At 35.3% G+C, this 22,456-nt stretch overlaps 1 long non-coding RNA gene across 1 annotated transcript; it reads left to right on the forward strand.

Annotated features, from left to right (window-relative positions):
- Window positions 1-559: 559 nt before the first annotated feature.
- On the forward strand, window positions 560-15,726 carry LOC125086709 (uncharacterized). Its single transcript, XR_007123252.1, has 5 exons — window positions 560-614; window positions 6,131-6,253; window positions 7,458-7,705; window positions 12,755-13,015; window positions 14,852-15,726. It is a non-coding gene; the product is annotated as an uncharacterized LOC125086709 (long non-coding RNA).
- The last annotated feature ends 6,730 nt before the right edge of the window (window positions 15,727-22,456 follow it).

Consider the following 22,456-nt stretch of genomic DNA (forward strand, 5'->3'; position numbering starts at 1 on the left):
CCTGAGACTGAGTCCTGCATCAGGCTCCCTGCTCAGTGGGGAGCCTGCTTCTCCTTCTGTCTGCCACTCCCTCTGGTTGTACTGTCTCTCTCTCTCTCTCAAATCGATAAATAACATCTTATAAAAGAGAAAGAACACAGTATCAGAAAGTGTGAAACCATGGATTTTGCAGAGAGTGAGAAGAATAGAATATTCTGTACATGAAGTTGGTCTCAGTAGGTGGAGCAAAAGCAGGGGTCTGGAGACTGCTCCCTGGGTTTGCTGTCCAGCCTCGTTATCTCTTTGCTATGTGACGCTGGAAATGCTACTTAAAGGTGCTGTCCCTTTCCTTATTGTGATACCTAGATCACAACGCCTGCCCTGGAAGGATGATGTGAATGGTAATGATAAAGGTCAGTATGTCGGACATTGCAAGTGTTTGGCAGGGTGCAGCTCTCGTTAACAGTGAGGGAGTGTTTTGGTTACATAAAAAAGAAGGAAGATACATAGTGCATCTCCTTGGAGAAGTGATACCGTCTCATCAATAGCAGAAACTTAAATGCCTTGAACTGGGCAGTCGGAACACCTACCTTTCATCTCCTAAGTGAAATGCAAGAGGCATCATCACTCTATGGGTGAAGTCCCTGTTGTCACATCCTCGTTATCCCAGGCAACAGCAAGTGTTCACTGGACGCCTGATGAGTTATTTCCTGCAATGCTAAATCATCACTGCTTACTCTATCCTCTTGCTTCATTTCAAATTTTGTGGCTTTATATTTTCCCGTTAATCTGTATTTATTTGCACCAACTCGATCAGAAATTTTCTCATCTAGTCCTCCTTTTCCTAGTCTTCTCACTTTCTAACTTGGGCACTTCTGCTAAATTTCCTCAAAAAAGCCTGGATCCCAGAACTAACTAAAGTTCTCAAAGTCGTCTGATTTTTTAATGTGTTCTTGCGCATCATCAGGTCCTTTTGTACCCGTTTCTTTTTCCTTTAAAGGGCATTGCTACCAATCCACAGTTCTCAGATGCAATGTTTCCCATGCTTCTTATTGATGAGATGAGAAAGGACACTAACTAGTCTTTCCAGCATTGAGAGAATTTTAGCATAGCTAAGATGAAGAGGGGACAAGCAGGGATCTCTTTCATCATTGTTAGTGCAACAACCGTTGACCTTCTGCCTCATTTGAACTGCAAGATGTTACATAATTCTCTAGCTCAGACCCTGACTTCTGGATACCTCTCACCCCTACACACACATTTTTGCATAACCTCCATTTACAGATTTATAGTCCTGCTTTGAACCTTTTGCTTCTTTGTGGTTTTTGCAAGTGTTCCCTGACTTTAAGAGAATAATGTCATTTTAAAATATTTTAAACAATTCATTAATCATCTTGCTAATCATAAATAACAAAGCTTTTAAACAAAACAGAATGAATACTAGCCCAAACTGAGCCCCGAGTGTCATTTATATAATTTGCCATATATTTTCATCACTCATGGTGATCTTTGACCTTTTTCCAAAACCACGATTAAATCACTTTTCTTTGAGTCATTCTGATTAATTCTTTGTTCACACTTGGGTGACTCACCAAATCAAAAATATCCAAATGTTTGACTTTTGGTGGTTTTTTTTTTTTTTTTTTTTTTTTTATTCTCCTTTTAATTTCTTCTGTGGGTTAGTGATGACAAAGCTGAAAATTCATGTGTCCTGCCTTATCCTTTTTAAAGGGAGTGTGCCAGTTACCCATTCTTAACATTTTTCAGAGGTATCAATATGCCATCTTTACTGATTGCCCTTCCTGGGCAAAAGTTTCCAAAACCTTTCAAGAGACTACTTTTTCCATATTCTCTGAAATGCTAACATTCTTTCATTTTTCTAAGAATAAACTTATGTGGATCAGTAAACATGCTGGCCAATTCCCTGAATAACTCAGGGTGATATGGCCCTTTCAGTGCCTGCCAAGTAAGGAATTCCCTATCTTCATGTTGACTAGAGCAATTTTTGAAATGTCTTCATTACTCCCTAATTGTCTATATTTCTTTGGTTCATTTCTCTTGTTAAAGGCAGATTTAAAAAATGAGTTCAATAACTCAGCCGTTTTAGAGCCATCATTAATTTCATGCCCTTCCTCATTCATTAGTGGACCTATTTTCTTGTGGTTTTCTTTTCCCTCTGGGTCTTTTTTTTTTTTTTTAATTCTTCTCATTTATTTTAACCCTTTGATCCCACTCCATTATGACCATTATGTCTTCCCTCACAACATGAGTAACATCTCAGTGAAAAATTGATTTGGTTTTCTAAGTTTCCCATTATCCTTAAAATAAGTGTTCCTTTACTTTTTGCTCTGAAAAGTTGGACTGTTATTTACACAATTTAAAAAATCTTATTCAGAGGAAATTTATAGGTCATTTCTTTAAAAGAATGCTAAAATATGCTTTATAAGTGTCTTCTACATGTGAAGGCAGCGTCTTTGAACTAAAATATTTTTAAAAAAAGACTAGATGTCTAAAAACAATTGATTTCTTAAAAATTGTTTTCACTTCATCACACTTTAAATTTCTGTAGTTCAACAACCATCCCCACTGCAGTCTGGGTTTAGTCTCATATTAGCAGTCCATATTTCTCCAGAATCCAGTAAAAGCCATGACATTACTTCTTATCCCCTGCTCCCTGTGGTGTGCAGTTTCCCAAACATTAAGAAAGTTCTTAACAAACAAAAATGTGAATATGAAAAATTCAAATTAAACAAAACATGCTTTTGTAACCGGATTATTTGAATACAAATCAGGTGTTCAGCTCAATTTTTTTGTCTGCATTTTTTATTTTCTGAGACTATATCCTCAGTTAAATAGATTTTATATTCACTTTGTCTTACTGAGGGGTTACTAGTGGGGGCACTGTGTGTAGGCAGGTTCTCCTTAGATTTTTCATTCTTTGAAAATGCTATTTTCTTCCATTTCCTTTTCTTCATTCAACTTAAAATTGTTTGTTTCTATGCTAATACTAGAAAAATAACATGAAAAAGAAATGAAACTGAAATTAGGCTGACCTGGATTTGCATCCAAATGGTTCCACTTATAGGGTAAACTATAGAGCAGTTTACACAAACTCTTTGAGATTCAATCTCATCTGTAAATGGGAACTATTAGTATATTGCCCCAAGGCAATGTACTATGAAGGTTAAGTAAAATAATGATAGTATGTATTTAGAAGAATGTCTTGCACATAGCATGTACCAACACTTGTTATTCTTTTTTACTCTTTGTTATTGCTATTTTGGTCATTGATTTTGTGTGCTCCATCTCCTTTAATCTATGTTTGTTTGTTTATTTGTTTGTTTCAAATAGTTGAATATTGAAATAATAATGAAGAATGTAAAGCACATAGGAAATGGGTTTGTTGTTGTTGTTGTCGTTGTTGTTGTTTATCTGTCAGTAACAGAGTTAGGTCATTGAGATATCAGATTTAAAGCTTCAAAAGATCTTAAAAATAGTTTAGTCAAAGTCTCTTTTTCTAGCTGAGGAAAAACTCCTAGAGCCCTCAAACTCACCCAACCTACCTATGATCTCTAATATCCTACTGAGTTCTCAAAGGAATAATTAGGAAACTAGAATAGGGAAGAGGTTTCCATGTAGTAAAAGGCTTAAATTGGTGAGAAGGCTACTCTAGACTTAAGTCATTATTACAGAAATCTGTTCCAATGAATGATTCAGAATTTTCATGCAGAGCTGAATATGTCACAAATACTCCATACTGTAATTTAAAACAGCTTTTCCCATAGTTTGTTTCAGGAAACATCATTTCTATATGGCGTTACACCCTGAGAGATTGCCTTAACTACAAAACTATGGAGATGCTGAACGGAACTAAATGAAACAAGCTTGTTCCCAACAGACTTTCTGAAAGCTGTGAACATCTTAAAAGAAAGATACCTGTCTGTGTGCATGTGAAGAGCATATGCTGAGCTCTTAGAACCCTGTGTTGTGCACAAAGCTCATTCACCATACACTGAGAAACACAACGATTGCCTTTTTGTCTTTAGAACTCTAAACATGGGCTTATCCTGTCAGTGGATTATTACAGTAAAAAAAAAAAATCAATAAAACAGTATTTGACATGAATACAAATAAGAACAAATAGAAGTTTTTGACCAGTTTTTAGACTTTTCCAGTAGACATTTTGGAATCATGAAGAAACTGTCACTGTCACCTAAAATAATCCAACCACATTAAACTTTTAAAAACCCATGTACAAAAAATGTGAAGCTAAAGTGTTCACCTTTAATCTCCTGACATTTATGGAGCAAGACGACATGACTGTAATGAACCACCACTGATTGTTTCATGTAATGTGGAGAGGCATCATTAGTTTATGATAACAAGGGGTGGGTTGTTGGGCTTTTCCTGAACTGATATGATAATTAGGCATACAACTGTTTTTTTTTTTTTTTTATTTGACAGACAGAGATCACAAGTAGGCAGAGAGGCAGGCAGAGAGAGAGAGGAGGAAGCAGGCTCCCTGCTGAGCAGAGAGCCCAATGTGGGGCTCGATCCCAGGACCCTGAGATCATGACCTGAGCCGAAGGCAGCGGCTTAACCCACTGAGCCACCCAGGCGCCCCAGTCATATAACTGTTTTATTTTCCTTGGTAATGAGCATATGCCAAAGGGTTTATTGCAAAAAGATGCATTTTTCAGAAATCTAAAAAGTACATTGAATGTGAGATACTGTTTTTTTTTCCCAAAATTTCTTCTCCAAGGCACATGTTGATTTTCACACCATAAGAACATAATTAGAAGAGTTTTTAATTCTACAGCTCTTTTTATTTTTGGAGGCCTAAAAAACTCTTATAATCTAACATATATTACCTTATACGTGCCTCTTCCTTCTCAATCTTGGATATTTGTAAATATAAAGTGAACTGCTGTGCATATCTACTAATCCCCAGCAAATTCTGTCTGTGTAATAGAACTTTTTAAATACCCAATAATTGGATTCCTCATGAGTTGGTAGGTGGGTAAGTAGGTGGTAAGTATTGCTGAGTTTCATATCGTCTACATTTTTATAAGTGTCTAATATTCCGCCGCCACAAATAAAAGGATACATTATTAAATTCCTCTTTGGCAGCTCTTTAATAGGATGAGTCTGAATCTTTCACCCCCTTTTTTTTTTAAGATTTTATTTATTTATTTGACAGAGATCACAAGTAGGCAGAGAGGGAGGCAGAGAGAGAGAGAGAGAGAAGCAGGCTCCCTGCTGAGCAGAAAGCCCAATGCGGGGCTCGATCCCAGGACTCTGGGATCATGACCTGAGCTGAAGGCAGAGGCTTAACCCACTGAGCCACCCAGGCGCCCCTCTTTCACCCCTTTTTGACAGGATCTAATTTCTATTCTTTTCAACAGTTCCACTGACCTCCTATGCACTCTTTCCTATGCTGCAGAGTTTCACTTGACTGCTGATCTCCCCATCTCCATACATTAAAGATGCATTTATACTTTTTTTTACAGTGCTCTGAACATAATTACAAAAGCTTTGAATCCAGAATCAAAAACGAGCAGTTTGATCACATAAAAGCTAATTTCTGAAAACCACTACACACAGAGATTCAAAGTCAAAGGGAGGACAAACTTAGAACTCTTTAGGAGCAACCGGCAGAAAAACATTTTTCTAAGCAGACTCGTGGAAAAGTTTATTATGTACAGCAATTCAAAATGCTGACTCCATCTACCTTTTGTTTTCTAAACCCGTTGAAGTCCTATTATCCAGTCTGTTGAGTTTTTTCATTACAGGTAACTAATGTGCCATTTCTATTTTATAAGAGTCTCTTTCAATTTCCCCTTTGTAATTAAGGTACATGATCAACCATTTAATTGTGAAATTTAAAAAAGTAACATAGGACAATACCTAGCAGCCACGTTTAAACAAACAAAAGGTATACCTAGAGTCCAAAAGCAAGTACAGCATTCTCAAGCTGTTTTTTTTTCTTTTATAAATATTTCCAATGTACAGTGTGTGATAATCTTGCCTTTTGGGTTCAGATTCAACTATAAAAAGTGAAGGGAGAGTAATTGTTTGCTGTGTTTGCTCCCTGAAGTGAAGTTTGATTTTCCCTTAAATCCAAACAGAAAATTTTGTACCTTTATTGCAGAAAGAAGAAACTCTGCTAGAGATGTTTTTCCTCACAATCACTTCCCCTGATGACGTGCCCTGCTCCTTCAACATTAGTTCTGCTGTCACCCCTCATGGAAGCTTTCCTTCACCTTTCATTAAGGTCAGAGACACCACTGCTGTTTTTTAATATAGTCTGGGCTGTTCAAGACCAAACCAGTCCAAATGACATTAGCTTCAGTTATTTCATTGTCTATTTCCCCACTGAACTTTGAGATTCTCAAATACATACATTATAGCTTTATCCCATCCTGTAAACACCAATTTTCCATATAACAGAAACCCAATACATAGTTTTTGAATGGGGATGAGGTCCTCAAACCACACAGTGAAAAAGATGGCACTGGGAAACAGCTCTTCACACAGGCAATCCAATTTAATTGTGAAAAATTTAAAAGTAGTAATAATTATTATATAGGACAGTATTTAGGAGCCATTTTGAAGAAATAAAAGGCATGTCTAGATTCCAAGAGAAAATAAAGAATCCTCTCACTGTTATGCATAAGCTTAAGCAGTGGAAAAATTATGTAAAGAAACGTCCAAATTACACCTTGTTAATCAGTCTTCTCTCTCCCTGAATTCCTCTATATATGTTTGCAGGGGGGTGAAGCCCTCCTAAAAGCCACTTAAACTAGCTACAATGTCTTCCAGTTTTTCCTTTGGTAAACAAATATATATCAAATATCCAGGTATTAGGATCCATGTTAAGTGTTGTAGACATACACGAATGCATGCTTATAATTTTCAATTTCATAGATGAAGTAGAATATGAACAAGCAATTTTAGTAATAATTCAAGGTAGAAGTCTGTTGAACATAAAAGGAAAGCACAAAGAGGGAATCATCAACATTATTAGGGTCAAGAGGGGAAAATAAGAAATACTTCATAAAGGAAATACTGGTTGAATTCAATCTTAGTAATGTGGCAGAGACATAGACAGATGAAAATCCTTTGTTTAATAGAGAACTTGAAGGAGAAAGAGTGAAAAGTTTCTATACTCCCAAAACACCAGGTGAGCACAAATCAAAAACATGGTTCTTTCCCAGTGTCTATTTTTACCTTATATTTTGGTGAAGAATTTAGTGCCAACTTTCATATAAATATGAATATAGCATTGCATTTTGTGGTAGAAAGAATTTTTAGAGTACACTCCCAAAGATATTCTTCTTTAATCAACAGAATTGTGAATATGATGAAATATCATTCCTTTGAATATATTATAATAATATGGTATCAGGTACAGTTTAACCTTGAGACAGGGAGATTGTCTGGGTGGCCCTGATCTAAACATATCAATCTTTTTAAAGCACAGAGCTTTTTCTGACTGAAGGCAGAGATCTCAGCGTTATTCAAAGTGTGAGAAGAGCTCAGCTCAGGGCTGTTGCTTTAAAATGGAAAAACTGTATGAGAGGAACACAGATGAGCTAAGCTGCTGAGGGAATCCCCCAGCTGAGAAACAGGAACCTCAGTCCCATCATCACAATGCACTGAACTCAGCCAACAACGTTAGTGAGTAAATTCTTCGTCAGAGCATCCTGATAAAACACTAGCCCATGTAAAACTTTTTAAAAATTTTATTTCTTTTCTCTTTTTTTTTCTTTCCAAATTTTTATCTAATATTTAGTTAACATATAGCATAATATTGTTTTCAGGAGTAGCATTTAGTGATTCATCACTTAGATACAATACCCAGTGTTTATCATAACAAGTGCCCTCTTTATGCCCATCAATCGTTTAGCTCATCCCCCACCTCCCTCCCTCCATCAACCCTAAGTGTGTTCTCTATTGTGGAGTCTTTTATGGTTTAAGTTCTCTCTCTCTCTCTTTTTTCCTTCCCCATGTGTTCATCTTTTTTTTTTCTTAAATCCCACGTATGATTGAAATCATATGGTATTTGTCTTTCTCTGTCTGATTTATTTTGCTTATAATAGGCCCAGATGAAACCTTAATTTAAGCCCTGTGAAACCTTATGTAAAAAACCTAGTCAAGCCATTTGGATTTTGGCCAAAAGGATTATGCTAATTAATGGATATTGTTTTTAACTAAATTTCTAGTAATTTCTTATGAAGTAATAAAATGTAATAATGATTTATTGTGTGTTTTTTTCTAATGAAAATTTGAGAATATATGAAGTGTTCAGAAACTATTGATTAGGCCAAGAAAAAAAATAGGGCACAAATTAGCAATATCAGAAATGAAAAGGGGTCATAACTACAGAATCTATGGACATTAAAAGGATAATACAAAAACACTATGAACAACTCTATACCCACATATTTGATAACCTAGGTGAAATGGAACATTTCTTGAAAGATACAGCTGCCAAAATTCACACAAGAAGAAACAGAAAATCTGAATTGACCTATATCTATTACAGACATTGAATCAATAATTAATAACCATCCAAAAGAGAAAACACCAGACCCACATGGGTTCACTGGTGAATTTGACCAAGCATTTAAGGAAGAAATTATACCAATTCTCCATAACCTCTTTTAGAGGATAAAAGCAAAGGGAATGTTTCCTAACTTGTTCTATGATGCTGTGTTACCCGAATACCAAAACGTGGAAAAGACATTATAAGGAAAAAAAAAAAAAAAGGTACACACCAATATCTCTCATGAACATAGATGCATAAATCCAAAATGTTAACAAACTGAATCTAAGAATGGAAAAGGAATAATTATTTACCACAACCAAGTGGGATGTAAAGCTGATTCAACATTCAAAAATCAAGTAATGTAATCCATCACAGCCAGAGGCTAAAAACTGAAACTACATGATTATATTAATAGATTTAGAAATAATATTTGACAAAATCTAACACTCACTTATGATAAAAACTCAGTGAACTAGGAGTAGAAGTGAACTTCATCAACTTAATAAAGACAATATAGAAAAAATTACAGCTAACATCATACTCAATAGTGAGAAACTTCCCCACTAAGATCAGGTACAAGGCAATAATTTCCCTTCCTATCATTTATTTTCAACATTGTAGAAGAAGTTCTAGCAAATGCAGTAAGATGAGAAAAGAAAAGGTATACAGACTGAAAAAAAAAAACCCTCTTTACATTCACAGATGACATGATTTTTATTTAGAAAATCCAAAAGAATCAACAACCAAAAACCTTCTAGAACTAACAGGTGATTATAACAAGGTTGCAGGATACAAGATTAATATATAAAAATCAATCACTTTCTTTTACATCAGATATTTTAAAATATAATTTAAAATTTAAAATGCAAAACCATTTACATTAGCACCCCAAAAATAAAATACTTAGATATAAATATAACCATATATATAGGATCTACATGAGGAAAACTACACAATACTGATGAATGAAATCAATGAACTAAATAAATGGAGAGATATATCAGATTTATAAATAAGTTTATAAACCAGAAGACTGCATGTTGTCAAAATGTCAGCTCTTCCCAAATTGATATATAGATTCAATGCAATCACAATTAAAATCTCAGCAAGTTGTTTTGTCGCAATTGACAAACTGATTCTAAATTTTACATGGAGAAGCAAAAGATCCAGCATAGCCAATAAAATTTGAAGAAGAAAGTTGGAGGACTGACACTACTAGACTTATTATATAGCTATAATAATCAACACATTGCCATATTTAATGGAAAAATAGACGAATGAAATAGAAACTATAGCCCAGAAACAGACGCCCCCAAATATAATTAACTGATCTTTGACAAAAAAGAAAAGCATTACAATAGAGCAAAGAAAATCTTTTCAATAAATAAGTAAATAGATGATCGATGATAGATAGATGATAGATAGATGACAGATAGAAGATAGACAGATAACAGATAGAAGATAGACAGATAGATAGATGATAGATAGGAAGATGATAGATAGATAGTCAGTCCAGTCTGGACATAGATCTTATATCCCTCACAAAATTTAACTCAAGAATGGATCTTAGACTACAAGCAAATTTTAAAACAGTAAAACTCCTAGAAGATAAGGTAGGAGAAAACCTAGATGACCTGGGGCAGAGTGATGTTTTTTTAAATACATTAAAGGTATGATTCATCATAGAAAAATTTGACAAATGGGAATTAATTTAAATAAAAAAAAACTTCTCTGAAAAACAATGTCAATAGAATGAAAAGACAGCCTCAGACAGGAAGAAAGAAAACATTTGCAAAGATAAATCTTATTATGTTCACATATATATGACCCAAAATATACCAGAACTTTTAAAACTCAACAATAAGAAAATAACTCATTTAAAAAAATGGGTCAAATACCTTAACAGACATATCACCCAAGAATGTATACAGATGACAAATAAGTATATGAAAAGATACTCGACATCATAGGTCATCATGGAGGGACAAGTTAAAACAATAAAATATCACTACACACCTATTGCCAAAATCAAAACACTGACAACACCAAATGCTGAGGAGGATGTTGAGCAACAGGGACTTTCATACATTCCCAGTAGGAATGCAACATAGTACAGCCACTTTGGAGGAAGTCTGGTGGTTTCTTACAAAACTAAACATCCTTTTATCATATGATGCAGTAACTGTGATCCTTGGTATCTACTCAAAGTACTTAAAATCTTATTTCCATACAAAATCCTGCATATGGATGTTTATAGCAGCTTTTTCATAATGGCCAAAGCTTAGAAGTAGTCTTTCAGTAGGTGAATGGATAAATACAAATAGTGATATATCCATGCAATGAAATATTATTCAGCACTAAAAAATATGTCTATTGAGCCATGAGAACGCTTGGTGGAACCTTAAATGCATAATATTATGTGAAAGAAGCCAATGTAAAAAGACTACTTACTGTATGATTCCAACAATACAACATTCTGACATAAAACTATACAAATGATAAAAAAGATCTCTAAAAGTGGTTGTCAGGGTTTGATGTGGGGTTAGGGGAAGAATAGGTGGAGCACAGAGGATTTCAGAACAGCTAAAATACTCTATATAATGCCATAATGATGGATATATGTCATTATACATTTTTCCAAACCCATGGAATGCACACCACCAAAAGCGAATCATAAAGTAAACTATGAACTTTGGGGGATTATGATGTGTCATTGTTAAGTTCATCCACTGTAGCAGAGATGCCACGGTTGTGGGGGGTGTCATAATGAGGGAGGGTGTGCATGTGGGTGGCAGGGACCATATGGGAAATCTCTGTACTGTCTCCTCAATTTTGCTGTGAATTTGTCCTAAAAAATAAGTGATCAAAAAATTATTGAGAACTATATTGATTATATTAATGAGAGAGTTGATAGGATACAATACACATTCTAGTTGTCTAACTCAACATTCATTCCACTTTTTCTTTGGTAAAATAACTGAATCGGTTCGGTTGGCAATATGCCCAACCCAAAGATTACACTATCCAGTCCTTCTTGCAGCTAATGTGACCAAGTTTTGGTCAACTATATTTAAAAAGAAGTGTAACATGAGAAGTCTTCCTAAAGATAGGGATTACATACTTTTTCATCTTTTTCTCCTTTCTGCTACATAGCTTTTGAAACATGAGATAATGGCTTAAGTTCATCTTGCACCATAAGGTGATATGAACAGTATCTATTGATACATTATCTGCTAATGTATCTATGGCACACTGTATAAAATGACCCCAAAACTTAGTGGCTTAAAAAACAAACATATTGGGGCACCTGGGTGGCTTAGTCGGTCTGCCTCCAGCTCAGGAGCCTGGGATCAAGACCCACATCAGGACCCCTGTTCAGCTGGGAGTCTGCTTCTCCCTCTATCCCTCCCCTCTGCTCGTGATCTCTTATGCTCATTCTCTCTCAAATAAAATAAAATAAAATAAAATAAAATAAAATAAAATAAAAACCTATCATTATTATATTTCAATTCTGTGGATCAGATGATTTTTTTGTTCCATACAGCATTATTTGAGGTTTCTCATTGAAAATTAGCTAGGCAGCAGGGCTGGTTTGCAAGAACCATGATAGCTTACTCTTATTTCTAGCACTGTGATAAAAATGGCTAAAAGGTGAAACCCAGCTGGGTCCCTTACCTTTTCCATATACTCTCTGAGCCTGTCTGGATGATCTCTCCAATGGGGTAGTTGGATTTATTACATGACAGCTCAGGGCTCTAAGAGCAAATGTTTCAAGAAGTAAGAAGTAGAAACTGACAGTACCTTGAGGCATGGGTCTGGAAATTGGCACAGTGTCATTTCTGCCATATTCTATTATTCCAAGTAGTCCCTTATTCTGCCCAGATGCAAGGAGAGGGGACGTAGACCTCATCTCTAAATAGGAGAAGTGTGACGAATTCGTGCCAATTTTGATCTGCCATAGGTGACCTAAGGATGGCAAAGATGAGCTGGAACAGCCTGGGCCCCTGACATAAAGCTTCTTAGCTAGCTCTTTGCTGCTTACATCTGAATTTATTTTATGTTACCATGAAATAAATGTGCATCTGTTTTAAGCAACTGGATTTTAGTTGGATTTTAGTTTTATGTAGCAGAAACTGATTCTGAGAACTTCAGGAAGAATTTTATAAGGATGTGGAATCTAGAATCATGGTTATTTACCTAATATGTCCAATTTCTGTCTTCCAGGGCTTCTCATGGCCTTTTATTATCACATATATAGTGATAAAAAAAATACTCTATTTTATATTGGAATACCTAAACTGCAACTTTCTTCTGATGGATATGTAAGAGTTATGTAATTTTGGAATTCATCTGCTCTATTCATGATAAAACACTTAGTGACAGAATACAAAGAGTTGCTGTATTAATCTAAAACAATGAGGTTTTCATGGATAATGAAAAAAATAAGTGAAATGAAAAGCAAGGATCCTGAAAGAAGAAAAGAAGGTGTAAAATCCAATGAAATCATATGCAAATGGGAGAAAATGTTTGCATTAGCAGCTTGTCCTTCCCTTTTCTTCTGATAATGTCCTAGCTGTGTTTTATTTGTTGTAAGTTGTTATGGTGATAGGCAGAGGACCTGAAATCAATGCAGCAATAGGAGGTTGTGTTTTATTTGTTGCTTTATTTTACTTACCATTGTTTTACCTGACCACAATGCATTTTAAAGCAACACTCTGTCACACTCAGAATCTTTTGTACATCCATACCCTATTCATTCAAGTTCCTACACATTCCCCACCCTTGTGCACACCCAGACTCAATCTCAAATCCTCCCAAACACATTTTAAGACTTTCACAAAATGTTTTGAGTGCATGCCCATGAATGTTCATTCTCCTATACATTTGCATAATTTTGCACTTGCGCTCGTGTTTATTCAATCTTTCACAAACTTACTCTTGTAAATTCACACCCTGCCTAATGAACTTATATACTTGTCTGTTGTACACACACTTTTTGATGCATTTTTTGACAAGATAAATGAGTTTTCTTAAGTTTCTCTAAGCCAAACAGACCTCATTCTTCTCTACTCCAGACTAAAAGAGCATGTCACATGAAAGGGGAAGGACCAGAGGCAGGTAACTTGTGATGATACTAAAGAACTAATGTTTCCAGACTCCTTCCTTGCATGAATCCTTTTCAAGGCTCTGATAAGAGCCTTAGTGATATGGTCACATGTGTGTTCACAGGTTTTTGAAAAAAAATATGAAAAGGAAGATATTTTAAGATCATGGTCTTTTTTCATACTTTGCCACATGTTGTATGTTATTGCATGAGCACAGGGCATTACTGGGGTCCTTTTCAGAAGAAGCTTATTTGAAATTACACTATTTTAGCTACTGTATGTAAAGATGAATATTCCAATTTCATTGAAAAAAAAACTGGTAAATTGCAAACTTTTAGTTGAACTTATAAGCTGGACTTTTCTCACTCTAATTAATAAACTAGAAGATTCAGATAAAAGCAGATTATAAAATAGAGCCACCAAATCAATGAATTCATACATATTTTCATGCAGAGAGGTAAATGTGACTCCCCCCGAAAATGATTAGACTACATGAAAGTAGCAGTTCAGTAAAAGGAAAAATTCCCTTTTAAAAAAGGATGAATAGACCCTTGAGAAGTCTCTTTAATTAAGAAGTATGAAACATAAGAACACATTGAAAAATTTAATTTTTTTGCTGACTTGATGAAAATGTTGACATCAATGCAGTTAAAATAAAATTTTTACATGCCACTAGAGGATATTGGCACAAACCGGTTATGTATGCGGTCATTTCAAAATATATTTAAGTCATTCCTTGAGAAAACTAGAAATGTTTTGCCATCTAATGACATATATGTGAAAGAAATTTGATAACATTTCTTCAACAGCACTCATAAAATGTGAGATTACCCATAATGAGCTGTAAATTGGAAGGAAAAACCCCTAAACTTCTATATCTACTGCTACTTTACTACCGCTGCTAATATTAGCAACAACAGATTTTGAGCAACCATACTAGAGAAAGTATCGAATTACCTTTCTAATCTTTCTACAGAAGATAGCATAGGGCAATTCCTACATGAAAAGGCAATCAAACAAAGAATATGCAGCCAAAAATACATGGAAAAGCACGATAGAGGAAGTTAATTAATTACAATACTATTTTGTACTTATTTGTGATATTTGTCAATTTTTAAGCATATATTTGCCATGGTTTATTATCTCATTCTAAATAAAAGCTTAATTTCATATCTAATATTTTATTCATAATTTTATATCTTTTTTTCCCCCTCAGAAAAAGGAGTTTTCCCTCAGATTAAATCATCTGGCACCATCAAGACTGAAACGACCTCAGGAAGAGGATGGAGTCAGTCACAGTGAGAACAAATGGATTAAAATAAAACCAGGGACCAAGATTTAGGACAATCACAAACCTATTAAAAAAAAAAAAGGAAAAGAAAAAAAAAGAAAAGATTCTATATTGAAGGAAAGGTGAGGTAGGAAGTATGAAAGCAGGGTAAAAATAAACAGAACATGGGGAGAAATCTCTGTGAAGAAATGTACTTTAATATCAGCTCTTCAAAGAGGTGAATAAAAAGGAAGATGTATGGGGTGCTTCCTGAAAGTGGTATGAGATGTGCCAAACTCTGAGGGTGAGGACCTTATGAGTGGTGGCTCAGATGAAGAACATGGGAAAAGAATTCAGAAAAATGGGAATAGCATTCTTCAGTGCCATGTGGAGGAGGTAATATTAAAGATCCAATGATATAGTTGAGCCCTGAAAATGTTAGTTTTTAAAATTTCACTCAAATATTTTTTCAAGTTTTCTCATTCATACAGATCACCGGACTAAATAAATGATCACCAGAGAAACCAAACATTGCCTATCTTTATTTAGCCTTTGACACTTGGAAAGAACACAACATTTTTTTTCCCCTAGCATCAGCAGCTAATGCTATTACATTAGTTAATTCTCCCTGTACATAAATGAAAACAACATGGGGATCGTTTCCTTCAGATACAGGCTAAGTTTCACATGACAAGCTCACTGAGTTCAGTTGGTCCACTATAAACTTCTTATTTAGATTAAGAATACACTAGACATCTGGGCCATCCAAGGAGTTCAGGAATAATCCATTAGCAAACCTGCCACTAGAATACAAATATATAGTATTGATTTTAAAATGGAAAAAAAAAAGGGGTGCCTGGGTGGCTCAGTGGGTTAAAGCCTCTGCCTTCGGCTCAGGTCATGATTTCAGGGTCCTGGGATCAAACCCTGCATTGGGATCTCCACTCAGCAGGGAGCCTGCTTCCTCCTCTCTCTCTCTGCCTCCCTCTCTGCCTATTTGTGATCTGTCTGTCAAACAAATAAATAAAATCTTTAAAAAAATTTTTTTAAATGGAAAAAAAAGTCATTAGGTTAATAGAAGCCCCAAATTCCAAAATACATCTTGATATTTCTCAAGGAAGGATGACAAATATAATTTAGTTCTCCCATTAAAATATTTAAGACAGTACCCAACTATGCAAATTCTGTTCTCCATTCTCAATTTTCTCTACTCCCCTCCCCCAACTTTGATGAAGATTCCCATGGGAGAATCCAAAACATTATTATTGGGAAGATGGCATATACATCTATAGTGTCTCTCATAATAGCTTTTACATCATGCCCCATTAGGGTTTCTTTTTACACTAGTCTGGCATGCCAGTGTAATTCCCTGTTAAATGCTATATTAGCAAGGATGAGTAATAACTCAATGTGATGCTAACATAGCACAAGTTTAAATTGCTAATTCAATGAAGCCTTCATTTTGTTTTACATTGCTCTAGTCATTGTAATTATTGCAATAAAATATTAGAATCCCATAAAGATTTAAAAAAAAAAACATGAATATAGTACCCGTGTTTCCTACTCTTGGCTAAAAATACATCTTCAGAGGGAAATGGTTCTCTGGCTTTAGTATCAGCACTTATCAAAGGGGATGCTCAAGAATCTTTTCAAAAGCTTTTCAAAACTCAATGTATGAATAGTGTTGAGTCTTCCCTCATTCTTCTGGTTCCTTTAATATGAGAATCAATAAATTACTAAGTCTGCTGTCATATTGTGAAACCCTTTTCAGATTTACTCTCTCTTCCATTCCCAAATTTTTTTTTCTTTTTTCTTTTTCTTTTTTTTTTTTTTTTTACAGCTTTATAAACATATATTTTTATCCCCAGGGGTACAGGTCTGCAAATCGCCAGGTTTACACACTTCACAGCACTCACCATAGCACATACCCTCCCCAATATCCATAACCCCACCCCCCTCTCCCAACCCCCTCCCCCCATCAACCCTCAGTTTGTTTTGTGAGATTGAGTCACTTATGGTTTGTCTCCCAATCCCATCTTGTTTCATTTACTCTTCTCCTACCCCCTCAACCCCCCATGTTGCATCTCCTCTCCCTCATATCAGGGAGATCATATGATAGTTGTCTTTCTCCAATTGACTTATTTCGCTAAGCATGATACCCTCTAGTTCCATCCTCGTCGTCGCAAATGGCAAGATTTCATTTCTTTTGATGGCTGCATAGTATTCCATTGTGTATATATACCACATCTTCTTTATCCATTCGTCTGTTGATGGACATCTAGGTTCTTTCCATAGCTTGGCTATTATAGACATTGCTGCTATAAACATTCGGGTGCACGTGCCCCTTCGGATCACTACATTTGTATCTTTAGGGTAAATACCCAGCAGTGCAATTGCTGGGTCATAGGGTAGTTCTATTTTCAACATTTTGAGGAACCTCCATGCTGTTTTCCAGAGTGGTTGCACCAGCTTGCATTCCCACCAACAGTGTAGGAGGGTTCCCCTTTCTCCGCATCCTCGCCAACATCTGTCATTTCCTGACTTGTTAATTTTGGCCATTCTGACTGGTGTGAGGTGATATCTCACTGTGGTTTTGATTTGTATTTCCCTGATGCTGAGTGATATGGAGCACTTTTTCATGTGTCTGTTGGCCATCTGGATGTCTTCTTTGCAGAAATGTCTGTTCATGTCCTCTGCCCATTTCTTGATTGGATTATTTGTTCTTTGGGTGTTGAGTTTGCTAAGTTCTTTATAGATTTTGGACACTAGCCTTTTATCTGATATGTCATTTGCAAATATCTTCTCCCATTCTGTCAGTTGTCTTTTGGTTTTGTTCACTGTTTCCTTTGCTGTGCAAAAGCTTTTGATCTTGATCAAATCCCAATAGTTCATTTTTGCCCTTGCTTCCCTTGCCTTTGGTGATGTTCCTAGGAAGATGTTGCTGCGGCTGAGGTCGAAGAGGTTGCTGCCTGTGTTCTCCTCAAGGATTTTGATGGATTCCTTTCTCACATTGAGATCCTTCATCCATTTTGAGTCTATTTTCGTGTGTCGTGTAAGGAAATGATCCAATTTCATTTTTCTGCATGTGGCTGTCCAATATTCCCAACACCATTTATTGAAGAGGCTGTCTTTGTTCCATTGGACATTCTTTCCTGCTTTGTCGAAGATGAGTTGACCATAGAGTTGAGGGTCCATTTCTGGGCTCTCTATTCTGTTCCATTGATCTATGTGTCTGTTTTTGTGCCAGTACCATGCTGTCTTGATGATGACAGCTTTGTAATAGAGCTTGAAGTCCGGAATTGTGATGTCACCAACTTTGGCTTTCTGATTACATGCTTAGCTCTGAACATACATCATTCTTTTTTTTTTTTTTTTTTTAAGTAGCCTCCACTCCCAGACTGGAGCCCTGTGCAAGGCTTGAACTCATAACCCTGAGATCAAGACCTGAGCTTAGATCAAGAGTCAGACGCTTAACTGACTGAGCCACCCAGATGCCCCCAGTTTGAAACACATCAAACTGTGTGCTCCCACCATATTAATCATCATACGCACAGACATATACACACAGACAAACACACACACTTTAACCCTGTCACTCATCCACTCAAAAAACTTGGAAGCTTGCATTGCTTATATGGTTATTTTCTGGCTTTCAAAGGATTATAAGACATCAGATAATATATACACAGATACATATGTTTGAACTGTGCAGGTCCACTTACAAGCAGATTTAATTTTTTGATAAATACAGTGAAGCACTGTAAATTTATTTTTTCTTCCTTATGATTTTCTTAATAACATTTTCTTTTCTCTAGCTTCCTTTATTATCAGAACACAGTATATAATAATATAACATACAAAATATGTGTTAATTAACTATTTTTGTTATTTGTAGAGTTTCCAATCAACTATGAGCATTAGTAAAGTTCTATGGGAGTCAAAAATAAACTGACAAATTTTTATTATGCTAAGTGTTATTGTGAATTGTTTAATAGATAATTTATTTCCTCAATGTTACATTTATAAATTCAGCCTTATTTTATGATTTGTAAGAATTATTAAATATTAAGAGATTGTCCATGGGGTGCCTGGACTGCTCAGTGTTATGTGGCTGCCTTCAGCTTGGGTCATGATTCCAGGGTCCTGGGATGGAGCCCCGCATTGGGCTCCCTGCTCTGCAGGAAGCTTGCTTCTCCCTCTCCGCCTTCTCCTGCTTGTGTTCCCTCTCTCGCTGTGTCTCTCTCTGTCAAATAAATAAATAAAACCTTTTTAAAAATGTTAAAGGTTAATATATTTTTAAACATTAAAATGTTAGAATTCTCACTGAATTCCATTATCATTTCAACTATTTCATCAGTTGAAATCAATAGACAATCTCACTGAATTCAATTGTTTTCTGAAAATAATAATTATTCTTAAAATGATATTTGTTCTTTTCATTGCATTTTTTGTCCTATTAAGCATTTCCAATGTGAAAACATGGTTCTAAATTTTTGTATGCATTTTTGTATGTTTTACAGTTATTTATTATATTTTTATGTATAAATTGTTCAATTTTTACATTGTCAAAACTATTATTTTTCCTGTTTGTTCTATGATTAAAGAGACTCTTTTTTTTTTAAAGATTTTATTTATTTATTTGGCAGACAGAGATCACAAGTAGGCAGAGAGGCAGGCAGAGAGAGAGAGGGAAGCAGGCTCCCTGCTGAGCAGAGAGCCAGATGCGGGACTCGATCCCAGGACCCTGAGATCATGACCTGAGCCGAAGGCAGCGGCTTAACCCACTGAGCCACCCAGGCGCCACTGATTAAAGAGACTCTTAAACATGATGATCTGACAATATTTTTGAATTTTTCAAACAGTTAAATAATTGTATGAATAGAACAACTTATTCTTAACTCACTGATTTCCAGAGTCATACTTTATATACATTAATTTATCTCATACTAATTTCAGTATGCTATATATAGATTTCCATATATTGGACCAGACAGGTGGTATATTTTACTCTCATTTTCCAAAAACTCTTAAATGAATAAATTCCTTCCATTTGTGCTGGAAAGCAAAAAACAATGTTCTTTGTTTCAGAAATTGTGCAAAATTCTTAAAAGATGGAAAAAAACAGAATTTCTTTGACTAAGGCACACAAGTATTTGCTTTACACTTCAAGACATAAGTACCCAGAGTAAGAGGAGCCACATTGATTATTTACAGGATTTTAGTTTGAACTCCCCTGAAGATTTCCAGGTGAATTATCCCACACATAATCTCCCTCTGCTCCCCTTGGTACTGGTGGTAGAGTTAAGATACCTATAATTTAGAAAGATCAATAAATGGGAGCATTTGGGTCAGTTTTCCAGTGTTTGATAACCTGTGTGTACAAATACACAGATAAGATCCATCAAGATAGCCCACATTATCAGTGTACCTTTTCCTTCTCCAACACCGTGGGAAACAGATCAGCAAGATGACCCATTACTCCCCAGATGGTGATTGTGTGAGCAGCTATTGTTAGCATACACTGACAATGCAAAGCACAGGAGGAGTGCTCAAACAAAAAGACCCCAGGGCATCTGGGTGGCTCCACTGGTTAAGTGTCAGACTCTTGGTATTGACTCAGGTCATGATCTCATGGTGGTAGAGTTGAGCCCTGTGTCAAATGCCCTATTGGCCTCCACACTCAGCCTGGAATCTGCTTGAGATTCTTTCCTCCTCCTCCTCCCATCTCCTCTCTTCCTCCCCCTTCTAGACTCTCTATCTTTCTCTAAAATAAATAAATAAATAAATAATAAAGTCTTAAAAAATATTCAACACTGTTCCAGTAGAGTCATCCACATGAATAGGAAAGATAACAAACTTAATGACATAAAGTATTTACACCCAAGAATATAACATCAAGGTGACAAGTAGGATAGGACTTTTGAGTGAGAATGGAGATAGAGGATAACACTGTTTATAAGGTTATTTTCTGGCTTTCAAAGGATTATAGGACATCAGATCTTTATATATAAAGATCTGATATATATATATAATATATATAGCAGTATGAAATGGAAGTTAAATATTACGTAGTTTATCTAAATGTTTTTTGCAGTATGAAATGGAGGTTAAATATTAGACAGTTTAACAAGATATGCTTAAAGAACAAATTAGTAAAACAAAAAACTGAATATAGATATTGCTCCAAAATAAGAAAAGAAATAATTAAAGATACAAGATACATGATTATAAAAGTGTTAGGAGACATGGAAAACAGATTCCGTAGTCCCAATGTTCATTTTAACATAATGTTTTAAAGAATGTGCTTTAAAAAGACCAGAAAGGAGGAAAGATTAAAAAAAAAATACCATTTTCTGGTTTCTGATAATACGGCAGTTTAGGTTATTTGTACGAGCATTCAAGATAGAACAATTACAAAATGGAACAAAATTAAAACAAAATCATAGAATATCTTAATGCCATCAATAAGCTGATCAGAGGGAAGGCTAGTCTCTACATAAATGCATAAAATGAAAGAATTAAGCAAAGCCCTAAAACGGTTTTCCCGGAGGGCATTTGGCAAACCAACGGAATACAAGATCTCTTTTAAATTTCAGTGAGTACAGAGAGGAGAGGAAAATCTTAGAGCCTATCCAGAGTGAGGAGACAGTTCCTCAAAAAATTTAGCTCCAAAGACTACACTTTTCAAGTCAGAGTAAACCAGAATTAAATATTTTCTAAATCTAAGACAGATATAAAGGGTTTTATTCTTTCTGTAGATTCTATGAAGAATCTGTTTCTTTTTTCCAACTTCTGGAAGCCACCTACATTTTTTACTCCATCTTCAAAGCCAGCAGTCTAACATCTTCTCTCTTATCTGACCTCTGCTTCCATCCTCACATCTCTTTATGACTCTGACCCTCCTGCCTCACTCTAAAGAGAACCTCTGTTGTTACATTGGGTCTACCCAGATAATTGAAAATAATATTTCTATCTCAGAATTCTTAACTCAATTACATTTTCAAAGTCTCTTTTCCCACTAATAAGAAAACATATTCACAGTTTCTAGGGATTAAGATAATTGATATCTTCAGGGGTCATCACTCAGCCTACCATAGGAGACCATCCAAAAAAAAAAATCATGTATTAATTTAATTACAAGTAGGAAGAGGTACTTGCGTATTACCTTAGGCACTTGGAAGAAACTCATATATACATTCTGGAAAACACAGCTTTATTGTAGCCCTCAAAGAATGTCTATAAATATGTTTGGAAAAAAACACAATGGATTACATTAAAAATTCATCAAACATGCAAGAAAATAGGAACCATGAAGAAAACCCAACAGAAAAAAAATGCAGAAGAAATAGATATCAAATTATGAGAGTACAATGTGAATGTACTTAATATCATTAAATGGTACACTTAAACATAGTTAAAAAGGTAAATAGTTAAAAACATAGTTAAAAAGGTTTTGTTATGCATATTTTACCACAAACAAATAGGAAAGAAATCATAAAACAACTATAATGACCAAGTTGAAAGAAATTAGAAGCAAACTTTAAAACTATG

This window comes from Lutra lutra, chromosome 1 (genome assembly GCF_902655055.1).
Source record: "Lutra lutra chromosome 1, mLutLut1.2, whole genome shotgun sequence".
Classification (NCBI taxonomy): Eukaryota; Metazoa; Chordata; class Mammalia; order Carnivora; family Mustelidae; genus Lutra; species Lutra lutra.